Genomic DNA, 17,801 nt, shown 5'->3' on the forward strand with positions numbered 1-17,801 from the left:
GCCTGATTAAAAGTAAGCAGCTTGGCAGATTTGTTGGCTATCAAAGCCAGAACTCTATACTTATTTGTGCCCCAGTTCTTTATATGCTTACTAATGCATACGCCTCTGACTTAAGCAGAGCTTGGTTACTTTATCTTGCATTCAAAAATATATAAAAATATATAAAAATATATTTTTTCTGGATCATCAGAACAGTTACAGAGTTACCTGGTGTTAAAATAGAATAAATTACCATATTTACACAAATCTAATGCACCATCAAATGTAACGCTCACCCTAATTTTTGTGATGTACGGTAATTTGGCCAAAAAAGGTGCACGTTACATTTGAGTAAATATGTTATTTACAGCTCCCATCAGAATCAGTGTATCACAATGATTATTAAGGGAACACTGATGTGGATAAGGTGAGATTAGTGCTGAATCAGCTTGTGAAAAAAATACTTTTCCTTCTAGACTCTTCAAAAATGTCTACATGCCTTGAATGAGATGATTGAATGGAGGGGATAATATAAAATACATAATATCAAATGATATGTAACTGATGTGTTACTTCCAGTATCATTACTAAGGTAGACACGGTGGTATTATTCTAGTTTGCTGTGTGCATTTCATTTTCATATTGGATGAGTTGTATGTGAGACATTCCAGTTCAATATTTTTTCCTAGGTGTGTTAATTTTTTAAAAAGAAGAATCAATACAAAGGTCCCAAGAAAAAATCAATAGAATCTGTCAACAATGACAGGGTGAACACACGAAACATCACAATGCTTAAAATGTTCACTTTGTTTAGCACAATGCTCAGTTATTGATAATTTGTCCCTTGACAGAGTAAGGCAGCTGCCCAAGCATATAGTTGTCAGCCATGTCTTTTGCAGGAAGAAAGCAGAGAAATAAAATATATTTTAAATATGGCATGTACTTACTTGACATTGTGGCAATTCTATTTTTCCCCAGTATGCAGAAAGTAACTGGTCAAAATAATTTTATAATCACAATTGAAATATACTTTTTATTTGATCTTTTTAGATAGTAAAAGATCACTATGTAGTTGGCAGTATCTTGCCTAACCTAGCTTAATGAAATAAATGTTTTCCAATTATGCTATTCCATAGCATCATAGACCATTTTCATCTACCTTTTTAATTTTTCTTAAAAAACAACAACCCCTAAAGAATAATTTATATTCTGGTCAATAATATGCCATGCAATGTGGCTAGTAAGAAAGTGGTTTCTGGAAAGAGCAGAAATAATGTTTCAGACTGCTGAGTGAAGCTGAGTATCTGGAGCCAGTTCAGTCTGGCTTCTGGCAAGAGGATGTGACACCTATTGTCTTGGTCATCCTGGTGGCTCACCTAGATTGGGAGAAAGGGAAGGGAAGTGTGATAATGTTTCAGCAACTTTCAATACCATCAGCTATGGCATTGGTGGGTTGGGACCCAATACAAGGTCATGGCCTGATCTGAGGTAGGTTGCAACAGCTGCACTACCATCATACAAATAGATGGCAAAAATTAAGCAATGGGTGTCCCAGTGCATGCTTGGCATAATGGTGGGTTCTGAAACAGTTGAAGACTACTGAGCTATGATATACCTTTCACGGGCTAGGGTTGAAAGCATCACTTTTTGATAGTTCAAGGGTAGGTTTCAGAAGGTGGTGCTGACAGTATCATAGAAATGTATAGTCGGAAGGGACCAATAGTGTCATCTAGTCCAACTCCCTGCAATTCAGTGCTGGAATTTTTTCACCCAACGTGGGGCTTGAACTCATGACCCTAAGATTAAGAGTCTCATGCTCTTCAACTGAGCTACCCATAGGTTATAACCAACTAATTTATAATCAGAATTTGGGGGTGGGGGGTATGAGCCCTGTGAATACGTACTAATAGAAAATGTGAAGTTAATTTACCCAAAGAGCTAACTGATTTGGTATGACCTTGGTATTTGTATGATCTCCTTAAAGCAGGGGTAAATCAAAAAATATGCTGCTCTATTATTTCGAACACTTGTGAGCACAATGTCACACAACACTACATTGCAGTCACATTGCATGGTCATTAAGAGCCAATGCATTCCTTAGAATCAAGACAGGCATTCCCCAGACTGCACCGCTTTAGGCTGCAGATAAAGATCACAGGCCTTTGCACACATCAGACAGAAGACAAAAGTTATTTATGTGTTACAATTATTTATATTCTGCCTTTCAGAATACAAAATTTCCCCAAAGTAGCTTATAAGTAGCATCAATGTACATTCAGAGAGAGAGAGAGAGAGAGAGCAAGTCATAATACTTTCCACAGATCAGCTGGTGGTAGATGGCTGGGGGTGGGGTGAAAGACAGCTGGAACAGGAGCACGGTCCCAGTATCTTATTCAGGATTAATTTGACTTGTTTTGGTTTTACATGCAGGCAGTTTGGGAAAGCAGAATCATTCAAAATGGCACCGGCAGTAGGATATTCCAGTAAAGGCCATTCTGCCAGATACCTATATGAACCGGCCATGTGTTGATACAAATATTAGGATATGTTCCCTTTATTAAAATACATATCCTTAGGCTCATATATTCAATACTCAGGGGCAATCAGGTCTGCATGAAGATGAATAATTATTTTTGTAACATTTCAGTATACAAAAAACATACATTTATTTAAGGGCAAACTCTTGAATCACCTAAGGGAAATGCTGTAATAGTTCCAGTGATGCATATTCTCTGGCCTGAGCAGAGCTTGTCCAAGGCATGGAGTCTTGTTCTTGGCATGACAGTGTAAGTCCAGTAGGTCCCTGGCCAGCTTAACTCTCTGAGGCCCGCAGCAAGTGTACCCAGCTGCTCCCTTCTACACAGGCCTGCATATTATTCATTTTTTCTGTTCAGCAATTTGAAAGGCAATATCTAAGATGAAGCAAATCAATATACAATGCAATTCAAACCAATTACCCAAATATGTCTATATCTATTCAAGTTATGTCACATATGCAGCCAGACATGAATCCAGAGCTTGCAAGAATTCTAATGAAAATGTGAACATAATTTGTGCTGATGGTCTACGTAACAACATGTCATGTTTGTTTTTTCTAGAGCGCTCCAGAAACACAACACAGTCAAAGAAAGTTGTGACCGGCTGGCACATATAGACAAACCTCTCTACACGGCTTCCTTGTTTGCAGAATAGAAAACGGAATAACTGTGAAAAATAAGCTATAGAAATGTAAGTCAAGTCTTAGGTAGCAGATCTTTTCTTTAGTTGATAAAATAATTGCAATTGTGCTAAACTGGTAGAGGTAGACATTTTTGGCAAAGAAAGCCCCTTATTTGAGAAAAAAATAAGACAATGTAGCTGTTAAAACTGAAAAGGAAAGTAACTGCAACACAAATAGCAGGCAGAGAACAACGCTTTGAAGGGGTAAAGGCACATTGTTTAATTTTAACTTTTAAACCAGATTATCATTATCGTCATCAACAACATCATCTGTACGTCAGGCAATATCCTAGAAAACAAAATAATTCTGTTTCAATTTACTTTATGATATATAGTTTTGGAGCATAGATTTGATGTCCCATGAGGGGAATAAAAACATTCTAGAAGGGCTGGGTCTGCTTAGAACTTGGAGGAGACAAGTAACAGAAAAATACCTGGCTTACTAAAAACATTTTCTTCCCTTTCAGTAATTTCAGAAAATTATCTTTAGCCATCAAATGTGTCTACATGCTACTCATTTATTCTTACCTTGCAATGTTTACATTGTCTATTGTGATGGGAACTTACACTCTTGCATGTTGTATAGTTCTTAGTGGGATGAATAAAAGCATTTCATCATTATTTATTTATATCCTCTGCACTAGGCTCCCAAAGCTGCTAACAATAATAAAATACAGTATACAGTGTGTTTGTGTGTGCGTGTTTGTGTGTGTAACTATCAATGTGGGTTTTTCCCCATAGTGTACTGAATTTTTATATACCTAATGTCTCACTCTGAAACAAATTTAATGGGCATCATGCCCTACTTATGTAAATAGAAATGCAGGGGTGGAATTCAGTGTCACACTACAGTGAAAGTCCTGTCAGCACAAGCATTGAAGCTCGTCAGACAGAATGATCCCCCCAGTACAGTGTTCTGGGGGGTTCCCCCAACGCATCCAAAGCAAATTTTAGGGGGCCCCAGGGGTGGGGTGAGAAAAACCCATTGTACAAGTGAAAGCTCTCATGCAGGACTTGTGCTGACAGGACTCATTAGGTGAATTCCTCTTGGGTGTTTAGGTTCATAGCCTAATGTCCTGACAACACACATCTAGAAAATAGTAGAATAGGGCAAAACAATAATTGTTGTATCAAGAACTGGATATCTGGTTGCACCGTCATTGGTTGGTACTATTAGGCTGATAACAATCAACATTATTGGATGTGGCATGGCACAAAGGCATTTCATAGTACAGGGATGTGGTAGAAGCAAAACTAGGGACCAATCATGTACAGGACACCAACAGGCAGCATGTTAGGATGGAATCACACAATTTGCTGAATACTTACACACATAGCACTTTGCATAATGTTGTAGCTATAAGTATTCAAGACTTTGGTGGAATTTGTTGTTGTGCATTGATGAGTTTACACAGTATTGTGTGAAGAGATATTCCCTAGGCACTCTTGGAATCTTATTAAATAAATATGAATCAATGGCCAATGTTAACTGAAGGCAAACTGTGTTGGTACAGCTCTGCATGATATGCAGGGGTACCCTTCTAGTTCACACCAGAGACCCATTCAATTTTCCAGGAATTTCTTGTGTTCAGTTAGAAATGACCCAAACCATATAAGTAGCTAACAATTCAGAGCATGCACGTGCACTTTGCCTTGTCAGAGGCAGCCGTGCTGTTGGAATACGGTTTGAATTCAGACCAAATTAAAACTGTTGGCATTGCAAGTACACAACATAGCAGGTGTTTGCAAGAGAACATTTAACACGTTTTGCCACCGTGGATACATGGTGTTACTATCTACATTCTCTTAGTGACTAATGTACACACATTTAACAGATTAAGGAACAAAAACCAATTTATTAGGTCAAACCCACTCTCCATCCAGACTGGTACTTTATTATACAAAAGGCCTGGCTGACTGAGTTGCTGAAAGAGCACTAAAGCAATAGCAACATCCAGTTCCTTGTCATTCACATCCAGTTTTCCTACACTCAAGAGATTGAGAAAATATGCAGTAAATCAGAGCTTTCCAAACTCTGTATGTTGTGACGTATTAGTGTGTCGACTGCTGTAGGTGTGTTGCATGAATGCTCCCTGTGTTCCTCCCAGGGCTGGAAAGGGGTTAGTTTAACCTCCAGTTTGCTAGTAAAACTGAATTACGGTGTCGTCAAATCTGCATGTCTAAAAAATGTCACCCACATTAAAAGTTTGGAAAGCTTTGCAGTAAATGATAATTAAAATACAAACAAGCTTAAAGTATTGTGTGATATGACTTCATCCACCATGTAAATCTCAGATTCCCCCCCCCCCCCCTGTTTAGTAGAAATATGCAAATTGCTTCAGCATTTTTACGGGTGTGTGATAAAAGATTATTGGAGTAGCATCAGGAATACTGATAATGGTCACTGTGGAACATTACTAAATCAAGGCATTTCTTGTACCATCTTTTCTGGATCAGATAAATTACTTGAAATTACTGCCCTCCAGTCAATTTATTTCAACAAGGCTTCAGAGGCTAGCCATTAGTATGAAATATCCCCATTGAAGTCAGCAGCAGAATTACCATTGGTAATTAATGGTTTTAATGGTGATCACCCCCAAATTGTGTTTTGTTACTGTGGTGAACACCTATGGTCAATAGAATATATCCTTTTGTCTAAGCTTTGTTGCAAATTCTGTGTGATTAACCCATTAGCAGATATCCTTATTTACATATAACCAAGAGAGAACAACAATATTATATGTATCCCTTTAATTTGTGGTGACCTTTGAGAAATCAATACTTCAATGGCAGTAAGGCTAATTACTTGTGGGGCTTGAAAACAGACCAAGGCTTTACTATGTAATTGTGTGTTTGATTAAAGTGCATTCCATTCATTTATCAAGCAAGTGATCATTCAATAGTAGTACAAGCATCTATTCAGCACCATGGAGAGTACCACTTTATTACCTAGGTAGCATAGAACAGACAGCAGAAATAGTGGCATTGTTTCTTTGCCATCTTCTAAAATTTGGAGGAACAATTGTTCTCTTGTGAGTGGCTCACCTAATGCAAATGCAGCAAACTAATCACAAGCTTTCCTGCTTAAGCATAAGCCTTAAAATCAGGCATGTTCATTTTCTATCCCCGGGTTAAAAGAAATGTTTTTTCAACACCACTTGGATCTATTATAAATGAACAACTCTCCAGAAAAATAGCTATTGAATGTATATCATTCTTCCACAAATTCTGTAACAAAAACTGTAAATATAAATGCATCCCCATCATTGTGTTTATTGAATGCAGACAGGCACCTCAAATCCTTATATTTTATCATCAAGCAAATTTTAAAAGAATTACTTTGATTCAGTTTTGGCCATTTGTTCTCGATTCTATTTTTAAGATTTTAAAGTTTGATGATGCTGTAATTATTTTACCCTGATAGTTTTTTGTGAATTGATGGTTTATAAAGATTCTTGTAAATAAATAAATCACGCTATTATAGCAGAGGGAGTTAAGGTGAAATGGTAGATTCCTCACATTTTGCCACTCTTCTGAGTTTCTTAGGTGCTGCTTGCTACTTAACATAAGGATTGGTTTAGTCATTATTCAATAAGCTCCTTAAGCCAGGCAGGAACCTGCTATAAAACACGATGTAAATGACAATACTTGACTAATAATTATTTCCTCTAATAGTAAACTCAGCTGGTGGGTGCTGATAGAATTGGAGCCCAAACAGAACCACTGAAAAACATCAGCATGCTTGTGGGGGACACTAAAGTTTGCAGAAGTAGATGTATATTTTGGGAAAATATTAAAGGACCCCACCCCAACCAACCCACTGGTGACTGAGCATGCTCTGTGGCCCCAGAATGTTGAGTGTCTGTTGGGCAGGGACAGAGAATGGCGGTTGTGGATGGACTCTATACTGGAAGAAGTCTGGCTGGTTCAAATACTGGCTGGTATTTATCAGTTCCAATTGAAGGTACAGTGAAGGCAAGAAAAAGTTCTGAAAAATAAACTAACTGAATTATTTTTCAAACCATTCCACATTCAGCTGACCATCTGCATTTGTAATAAATATTGCTTTATCAGCCACATATTTTCCTAACCCAGCCCTTGGAAACACATGCCCTCTTGCATGACACGAGGGTCAGATTTTATAGCATGCATCATTATTTACGGCGGAGGTTTAGCAGCCAAAGCTCATTATATTGTACATAGTTGTCATGCCCTTTGAAAAGGCTATTGTGAAAAGATGTAGTTAAAAGGAGCTTATCTTGCAGCTTGTGGGGGGGGGGGACCTTGAGAGTGATATATGAGCACTGAATGAATGAAACTAAATATTTTGCACAGAGCTCAGCCTTTTCGAAAGCAAAATCTTCCTGTCATGGATTGAGGCTTTGATGTAACTTGAAGTATGTGAACAAGCATTTTTCATCCTGTAAAGACTGGACTGTGCAGGCCTGTGCTTTTCTATTCAAAAGTAAGTCCCTCTGAGCTCAGTGGGGCTTGCTTGCTTGCAGATAAGTGGGTACAGGATTGCAACCACCCCACCCTGCAGTTGGTGCTCTGACAACACATAGGAGGAAAAGGGAGCATGCCAGGGAAAGTTCAACGGAAGACTTGGATGAATCCACAGGATCCAAAGCTCCTTCTTCCCCCAGCATGCTCCTAGAATGGAAATGGAAAAAGAAAGAAACATGAGGACACTAGAATTATCAAAGTAGATTCTGTCTTCCTCCAGCTTCTGGCTGGCCAGTACAAGCCAAGCAGAGCTTGGATATGACAATTCTTTCACTATGGATATGCCCCTCCTCACTACAATTGGATTGATCCGTAGCTTGATAACTAATACATTATCAAGACAATCAGTCTAGGAACATACACACAAAACCCACAAAATACCACACTTTGCATATTACCCTCAATTCAGATTTTCTCCATGGAAATGATTGCTATGCCTTAAGATAATAATAATAATGTTTAAAGCATCACTGAAAGGAGCATAATCAGGAATCACTTATGTCTGAGGAGTATTCCTATTATGGGAGTTGGACTTGATTATCTTTTAAGTACCTTCTTCCTTTGATTATCCTAAGACCTATTATAATTCTAAGTGCCATTATTACTTTGTAATATATAGTCTATTAATTATGAAGTATCTCTCTAGCTGAAGAGCCACACAAGTAGTTCTGTACATGTCAGTGATATTTCTCAAATGTGAGCCTCTCATGCGAAGTTCCCTAAGCATTTTTTGATGTGTTTATGGATCTATCATTCAAAGAGGAAATGTCAAAAATCCCACCACACTTATAGCCACTTGCTGGATCTTGTTCACCATCTGCAATTGCATAGGTACAATTTGTATTATATGAAGAAAGACAAGCGGTACAGCATATGCACAGCCCCACCTTTGTACCTTCTTGCAATTACCTGCTTGTATTTCTCATCCTTTCTCTGGCCGTGTACATTTAAATAGTGAATGGCTCACAGCTGCAGAAGGGAAGTGGTAGACAATCTGCAATTTTACTGTCAAGCATAGTCTTTTAGAACTCTGCAATTTGTGCAAATGGCATTGTAGCTCCACTTGTTTCCTGGCAGCTCATCCTTTAGAGAGCTTTCCAAGATTAAAAGTATTAATGCTTTAGACAAGAAGGTTAAGGGAGGAATTTTATTAATTGTTCTGTCAGCCACTTTGTCTTAAATTGCAAGCCACAGTTGCCTCAGAATGGTCAAATAAGTGGTGTCAAGTAAAATAAACTTTGTGCGTTTGAGGTCATCACCTGCTACAAAATTTGAAGCAAGTCGGAGTGATGCTCATCCAGTAGAGTGCTGCAGAACTACAACTGGCTACATGCAACCTTTGATTTGACCATTCATTGAACTGTGTGGCTGTACACAAAAGCCAGTAAGAGCAATTGCATGCTGGACCTAAGGGTGGTGAGTGGGTTCTAGACCAGATATGGCAAAGCCAAAGACCCAAGAAAAAGACATCAGTCCAAAGGTGTGCCTAGATGTTGTTCACCTCTACATAGTCATTAATGACCTGGGACACCTCTCTCTTTTGGGATGCAATATCCATCAGAGTTTGGGAAGCTGACACCCTTCAGAGCTAAAGGGATGGGCAGGTAAATAGCTTAATGCTTGTTTTGCCATTTCAACTTGGAGGGAAAGAAGTGGGGAATAGAAAGCTGTGAGTTGATTGAAGATTACACTCTGGAAATCTGATGTCCACCTAGCAGATCTCCTGCCTATTTTTTAGGAGCCTGCTTGTTTGCCACAAGTCCTGCATCTGTAAATAAAATAAAAATATTACAAAGAAACTATGCATCTCCACTTTGTCATACAAAATCTCGCAGCATTCCACGAGAAGTGGAAACCTACAGTAACATGCCAGGGATCTCTAGGGCAGTTATTGAGAGAGAGAGAGAGAGAGAGAGAGAGAGAGAGAGATCCTAAAAAGCAGCTGTGCAAAGGGTTGTAACGTTTCAAATTCCTAGGCATTAAACATGAAGATTGTGGGCATTTGGGGGAATTTCAACTTACATATTTTTCATTCTTTTTTTGCCACCATTTAAAAATAACATTTAGCATTGGTTTCAATCAAAGTGCGAACTACCAATATGTAAACATGCATAATATTTATTACGGTATTATTCTTCAGGTTCTAGCCCTACAAGTGCCTGCTTGTCACTCGGATTAATTGAGTGTTCTTTAGAGACATTAATCTCTGGCTCAGCTAATAGTGTCTAATCTACAGAGCAGTGAGTGAAACTGGAGAACAGGCCAGCCATACCATTAGGCAGAGTGAAGCAGCTGCCTGAGGCACCTGACTTTGGGTGTCATGAAATGGCAGGAAATTGTCAATTATTTAATTTATTGCTGGGGAAGGGGAGAAGTGCTTATGGGATTGTCTGTCTCAGGTGCTAAATAACCCAATTGGCTCTACTGTGTTCTCTGCACCTTGATTTGGAGGAGAGCCAGGGGGACCTTTGCTGCTCTGCCTCAAGCAGCCAGATATAGGAACATTAGAGGAAAGCTGCTTTATACTGAGTCGGACACTTGGTCAATCTAGCTCAGTACTGGCTACACTAACTGTCATAGGCTCTGCAGGATTTCAGACTGCACTCTCTCCCAGCCTTACCTGGATATGCTCCAATTGGCTTTAATAAGGTGCTACCTGAGCCACTTTTGGGTGCACACAGAAAGACATAACTCCTAAGGATGCAGAATGCTTGATAAACTTCCATCCTACACCTAGGGGATTTATGCGTAAGAAGTAGGCTTTTGTTGACGGGACAGTATACAAATGAATGCATAACACTTAATAAATTGGAGGGGGGATTTATTACTGCTGAAATTGAGGGCCAAAGGTTCTGCACACCATATGATACACCTGTGCCTCTGTGGTCATCTCATGTGTGTGCTTTTCCTTTCATGGAAGAGATACTTGTGTGGGGAAATTGTTGAGAATGAAGTAGCCTTAGTTGTTCTTTTTTCTTCTTGTTTTGCATTATCTTATATTGCAACCCTAGATGCAACAGTAATCAGAGACTCTTGGCTTAACAAGATGGATATTTTGTTTTCTTCTTTTGGAGGCAGCTGCCCCTTTAAAGAAAGGGCTGCCAGTTTGGGCTGGGGGTGCAGCAATGGAGGATAGTCGAACCCTTTCTCCAGTGATCCATATATACTATGAACTGCTTGTTAGTTATTAATTTATGTACAGGCACAATATGGCCTCAGATTAACTGCTTTCTGTGTGAAGTATTTCCTGGCACTAAGCAAGCAATGATTGGGTCCTAAAGTCTAAATTTCTCCCACTTTCTCACAAAGAGAGAAAGAGAGTGTGTGTATGTGTATGTACAGCCAGAGCTCTTGGATTCAGTGAAGGATCAGCTGTTAATTCCCTGAAGCCAAATCAGGACACACACAGACCGCTTTTGTTTCCATCTCTTCAGCTTCTTAGCAGTTTCCTCACTCCTCAGATCTCTCTACTCTTTCGACAGCCTCCATCTGTCAGTGTTTATGTAGTGCTCAAAATGAAGCAAGAAGGGAACAGAAAGTTCACTGAAACATCAAGTAGGATAAGACCAAAATTTCAGTTTAAAAATCTATCTTAATAACAACTGCACACTACAGCTTCCTGCCTGGCTTATTTTCTTCCCTCAAAGGAGCCATTGACATTTTGGTCTACTTTGGTTCTTAAATCCATTGATTTTCCTTCCATTCTTCTCCATGAATGTTGCAAGAAAATTGGTAATGCAGTTGTGTTTTATGTAGGCAGAACATAGGGAAAATAACGTGGAAAGTCATCAATTGGTAGGTATAAAGCAAAACTGATGGCTTTCCTGCTCCAGGTTATGTTTTGGTTCTTGAGCATTGGTTGGGGCTAGTCCACGCAACAAGGTCAACTGCAGGTCAACTCCAAAAAGCAATAACACAAATCAGGAGCAAGGGGAATCCAAAAGGCAGAATCTAGGTGACACTATGGTCAAAATTGAGCATAGTCCAAAGGGAAAGTTGTGGAGTAGAGATCTAGCGGTCAGCAGCACAGGCCAGTCAAGAGATAGATGGATACAGCAAAGCCACTAAGTCAGGTTGCCATGGTCTGGGAGGTGAAAGCCCAGTGTTGTTCCAGCACCTACCAGACCTCAACAAGGGGTTGTTATGGTCTGGTGTCTCAGACTCCACCCAGGACCAGCAGTAAGCACTCAGTGCTGCTATTGAAGGATCCCGTACACCCAAGGAGCCATTTACTTGTAAGCTTCTTGATGCCTTTGACTTTCAGGTACTCACTCCTTTGCCAAGTGGCCACTCAGCCTGCTCTAAGGCAACATAGAATTGTAGAGTTGAGAAGGGACCCTGAGGATCATCTAGTCTAACCCCTTGCAATTCAGGAATATGCAGCTGTCCCATATGGGAATTGAACCTGCAAACTAGGCATTCTAAGCACCATGCTCTAACCAACTGATCTATGTACTAGACTTGGCCAGTGACTGAGTTGCAGTTTCAATGCATCTTCAAACATCCTGTACAGAGCATATTTCTGTAATCAAGGTACACAGTGCTTTAAAGAAGCAGCCCCCAAAATCTGTTTGCTTAACAAGGTTTGTTTCAAATGATTATTTATTTAGCAACATTTATATACCACTCAGTCAATTAAACAAACAAACAAACAAACAAACAAACAAACAAACAAACAAACCTCTAAGCGGTGGTCATAAAATGGTATAGAATGTTCACTTTAAAGTAGTAATAGAAACAGCAGTTCTTAATATAAAACAGTTGATTATATTAGGCCCCTAACCTAAGGAGCTTACAACCTAAGGGCCAATCTAGACAGGAGTAGCAGCTGTTGGGTGTTTGTAATCATAATCAGGATCGCAGCAGGCCTTGAGGGGGGATTTAATGCCTTCCCTGCCCTGCTGCAGGGCAGCAAAAAAATGTTCCTTTGAAGCTATTATTCGCATTTGGGAGGAAATCTCCTATTATCCCCCTTCCCCAGTGACTGCTATTTCCATTTTTAAAGCCCTAAAGGTTAAGTACGAAGATGCACTCCTGTCTAGTTTGGCCCTCCTTCTTCAGCAGCAGGAGAGACAAAAAATAATGGGGAAAAGGGTAATAATAATAATAATAATAATAATTTTATTTATATCCCGCCCTCCCTAGCCAAAGCCGGGCTCAGAGAGGCAAACAACAGTAAAAATAGCACAGTTTACATAAAATCACAGTCAATTAATTGAAATACATTCTAAAATCAATTCATTCTAAAATCAATTCAGAATCAAATTAATGGCAACCATTGGGCTAGAGTTCTATGAGGATTACAGAAGGAGGGGGTCAGACTGTGGCTTGGCCAAAGGCCTGGTGGAACAGCTGTCTTGCAGGCCCTGCATAAAGATGTCAAGTCCCGCAGGGCCCTAGTCTCTTGTGACAGAGCGTTCCACCAGATCAGGGCCACGGCCGAAAAAGCCCTGGCTCTGGTTGAGGCCAGCCTAACCTCCCTGTGGCCAGGGATCGCCAAAATGTTTTTATTTGAAGACCGCAAGGTCCTCCATGGGACATATCAGGAGAGGCGGGGCGGTCCCGTAGGTACAAGGTGTGGAGGACTCCCTGGTCCTGAATAGGGTAACTGTGCCCCTGAAGGACCAGGTGTGCAGCCTGGGAGTCATTTTGGACTCACAGCTGTCCATGGAGGCGCAGGTCAATTCTGTATCCAGTGCAGCTGTCTACCAACTCCACCTGGTACGCAGGCTGAGACCCTACCTGCCCGCGGACTGTCTCACCAGAGTGGTGCATGCTCTAGTTATCTCCCGCTTGGACTACTGCAATGCGTTCCACATGGGGATACCTTTGAAGGTGACTCGGAAACTACAACTAATCCAGAATGCGGCAGCTAGACTGGTGACTGGGGGAGGCCGCCAAGACCACATAACACTGGTCTTGAAAGATCTACATTGGCTCCCAGTACGTTTCCGAGCACAATTCAAAGTGCTGGTGTTGACCTTTAAAGCCTTAAACGGCCTCGGCCCAGTATACCTGAAGGAGCGTCTCCACCCCCATCGTTCTGCCCGGACGCTGAGGTCCAGCGCCGAGGGGCTTCTGGCGGTTCCCTCATTGTGAGAAGCAAAGCTACAGGGAACCAGGCAGAGGGCCTTCTCGGTAGTGGCGCCCGCCCTGTGGAACGCCCTCCCATCAGATGTCAAAGCGATAAACAACTACCTGACATTCAGAAGACATCTTAAGGCAGCCCTGTTCAGGGAAGTTTTTAATGTGTGATATTTTAGTGTATTTTTGGTTTCTATGGAAGCCGCCCAGATGGGCGGGGTACAAATAATAAATTATTATTATTATTATTATTATTATTATTATTGGCCGTATAGGACTTTTGAATCCCCGCGGCAGGGTGTGCTCCCGTCGCTCAGTCCCAGCGCCTGCCAACCTAGCAGTTCGAAAGCACCCCCGGGTGCAAGTAGATAAATAGGGACTGCTTACTAGCGGGAAGGTAAATGGCGTTCCGTGTGTTGCGCTGGCTCGCCAGATGCAGCTTGTCACGCTGGCCACGTGACCCGGAAGTGTCTGCGGACAGCGCTGGCTCCCGGCCTATAGAGTGAGATGAGCGCACAACCCTAGAGTCTGGCAAGACTGGCCCGTATGGGCAGGGGTACCTTTACCTTTACCTTTATAGGACTTTAAAGGTTAAAACCAGCACCTTAAACCTGATCCCGGAGAGATAGGAAAGTTCATTACCTTCCTCCAATAAAAATGCAAAGGAGAGTGCAGATTTGCACAAACTTTGCATAAGCTTATTTGTATGCATGCATGCATGTTTAGAAACATGAAGGAATTCAGTGTTGCATTAGAACAGGCTTTCATTCAGTGCAAGCATTTCTCCTTGCCCAATGAAGCAACCTCCCCCCGCCCCCCGTGTACTGTTCTGGAGGTTCTCCCTGACACCCAAAGAGCCAATATGGGGCATGTACATGGGGAGAGGGTGGGGAAGTCTTGTTGCACTAGCAGAAGCCCCTTTATAGGGTCCTGTTAGTAGAACAACTTGGTTGAATCCATCCCAATTGTTACAGTTTCAACAGAAATGCAGTCTCACCATAGTGGAGAAGACAGTGACAAGGTGATGTGTGTGCTGCTCAGTCGGCTTTCCAGATGCTCACTGCTGATGGGCAACTCTAAGGCCCCTCCTGTTGTCTCCCTTCTTAGTTTTTTGTCTTTAAACTGGGCTTAGATAAAACTTCTGTTCAAGTAGAGGACTGTGCTCTGTAAAGTAGGATGCATGGCCACTCTAGAAAGAGGTTGCAATGGAAGAGATAATAATAGTAATAATAATAATAATAATATACATATGGAAAATAAGAGTTGTGTTGGCTTAGGGTGTATTCTGGAGGATGTGGGAACGAAGGGCTTTGCTTTAAAAAGTGGGGCCTGGCTGGAGAGGATGCACTTCCACAGGCACATACCTCCACATGTTGTGGGAATGTCCCCAAATCCAACTCTTCTGGACAGCAATCGTATAAGAAATATTCAAAATAACTAAGCAAGTATTAGAAGTCACCCCAGAACTGGCCCTATTAAACATATTCCAAAATAATAATGCCCACTCACATCATAACCCACCTACTCTCAACAGCCAGAAACATCATAGCCAGGAGAGACCTGTAAAGAGTAAGCATGGACCAATGGTATCAAATAGTATGGGAAACAGCCTTATTAGAAAAACTAACCAATAAACTGAAGGAAGAAAGGCAGAGGTGGTGATCCAGGGTATAAATATAGGGATTTATACATGTTGGCTCCAGACCTGACCCTGGGCAACTCATTTTCTGATGAAGACTTAGGTCTCCCAGAACCTACATATGGCTCTGCCCTGCCACTCAAAAAAAACCTGACAGTGTTTTAAAAGAGCAAAGCATCCAGGGAGAGACCTCACCAGGTTTGCCTCCAGGGGTAGGGAAGGGGTTTCAAATTGTAGGGGAGTGGAACGATTTAAAAGCTTGCTCTTTAATCAATTCTTTATTAACATAACCCCACAAAAGTAGTAGTATTTAATATAGAGCAGCTGATTAAAATAGTTATTGCTTTCATAAAGAAAAAACTGAAATCCAATTGTCTTCCTTAGGAGTATCCCATGTCTTCATCAGAGTAGACCCATTGAACTTAATCAACCTAATTTAATCATAGCCATTATTTTTAATGGGTCTACTACCCTGACCAGGACTGACATTAGAGACCATCCCATATACATACTATTTGGCTTAACTGATATTTCTTCAGAAAAACACTGTGTATATAATGTAGTTTAAAAGCCTGCTGTTCTTAAAGTACTGCACAGTACCGTTGACATTTGCCCTCTAGTGGATTTAGGAAAGAAATGCACCTTGTGAACTTGAAATTGAAATGTGAGGCAATGTATTCAAATGTTTTGCACTTCTGGTTCAGAGTGGTAGGGCTACTCTGGAAATGTGAGAGGAGGACCTGGACTGGGCGATTCTTTTGCTTTAATTTCCTCCCTACACATGGCTGAGGATTATGCCTTTGCACCCCGCCTACTGGATGCACCTGCCCTGCCGGATACCTTTGTTGGGTGTAATGTTTGCATTTGTCGTACTGTATATGTATGAAATCCAATGTGCTTAGGCTTGAGAAGCATGACTCTGTTCCCACCTACAATCTTTTATTTATTTAAAGAATTTTCACCCTTCAGTCAAAGAGAGTTCTCAGAGTGACTTGTAGTTCACTAAAACAAGATAGTCCCTGCCCTCCGGCTTACGATATAAAAAGACACAACACAAAAGGAAAATGGACTGGGGGAGCTGAGGAAATAAGCAGACTCAGGAACAAGTTCTTCATTGTCAGTTCTTCTGCTGGCCAGTTGGGGTGGACCCTCAGATGAACTGGCCCTGCATCCTGTCTTTCCCCTCATTTGCTATAGCTTGATGTGATGCAGGGTGGGGAACGTCTGGTCTATGGGCAAAACTTGGCTCACTAGGCCATTTTGGGGGAACCACACCCACCTGTCCTACACCTGCTGGCATGCATGATGTTAGTGTGAGGCAGGTTAAAGACGTGTCTTCAAAAGAATCCTCGGGATCCTAAAGTGGGCTTCCATTTGCTACTTTGCTGGAGCAAGGCATCTTTGTAACCCTGCCCCCCATGTCAATGGGCAGTAGGAGCACACCTTGCGCAAGAAGGGAACGGCAAGGCAAAGCGTGAGTAGGCTTGCAGAATGGTGTGATAAATTCCCTCTCCCCCCCTTTTGACATCTGATATTGTGGAGAGAAAGGAGATGGTGGGGAGGCTTGCAATGCCCTTTGCACTGTGGTTCGCAAGCTTGGGAGCCCCATGCAAGGGATTGTGACTGGTGGGGCAATCTACCTGTAAATTATGTAACATCAAAGTTAGTGCTGGGTAAAGATCTATTATTATTATTATTATTATTATTATTATTATTATTATTATTATTATTATTTATACTGCCCTTCATCCATAGATCTTAGGGCAGTTCACAACATAAAATTGCAATAGAAAAAAACACTAAATACATAATAAAAATAAGAATAAAAACAAACCAGTTATCCCTCCTCCTGTGGACCCAAAAAGGTCCCCCCTCCCCGATGTAATGGTTAAGAATACGCATCAGTTCTGGATGTGCTGTGTGGATTACAAGGTGAATCAAGGTGATTCAGAGATCTTCACATTTCCAAGTAGAATCTGGGACTCCTGAAGTTCCCAATTGTCCTGTGGTCTCACTTGTCCAAAAACTGCACAACCATTTCTCTCCCACCCTGCAAAATAAAACCAAGCAGACTGGAGAAACACCCAGAGCTGGAGAGAAAAGAGGCTGGAGAAGTGGGGAATCTTTTGTTTCAACAGAGAGGTCTAGCTTTTAATCACAGTGAATTATTTTCATGAGCACTTCAATCACATTTATTTGGGAGAGGAATTTTAAAATATATGTGGATGTATGCCTTTTCCAGTGACTGGAATTAAAGTGATTATTAAGTACTGGCATCCTACCCAATCTTTCATGAGGAATTATGCTATTTCTCTTTACCCCAGCCCCAGTTTTCCCAAAGCAGGTCTATTTAGAGATCTCTGAGGGCAGAGAG

This window comes from Podarcis filfolensis, assembly GCF_964270895.1.
Source record: "Podarcis filfolensis genome assembly, chromosome: 4".
NCBI classification, from domain to species: domain Eukaryota; kingdom Metazoa; phylum Chordata; class Lepidosauria; order Squamata; family Lacertidae; genus Podarcis; species Podarcis filfolensis.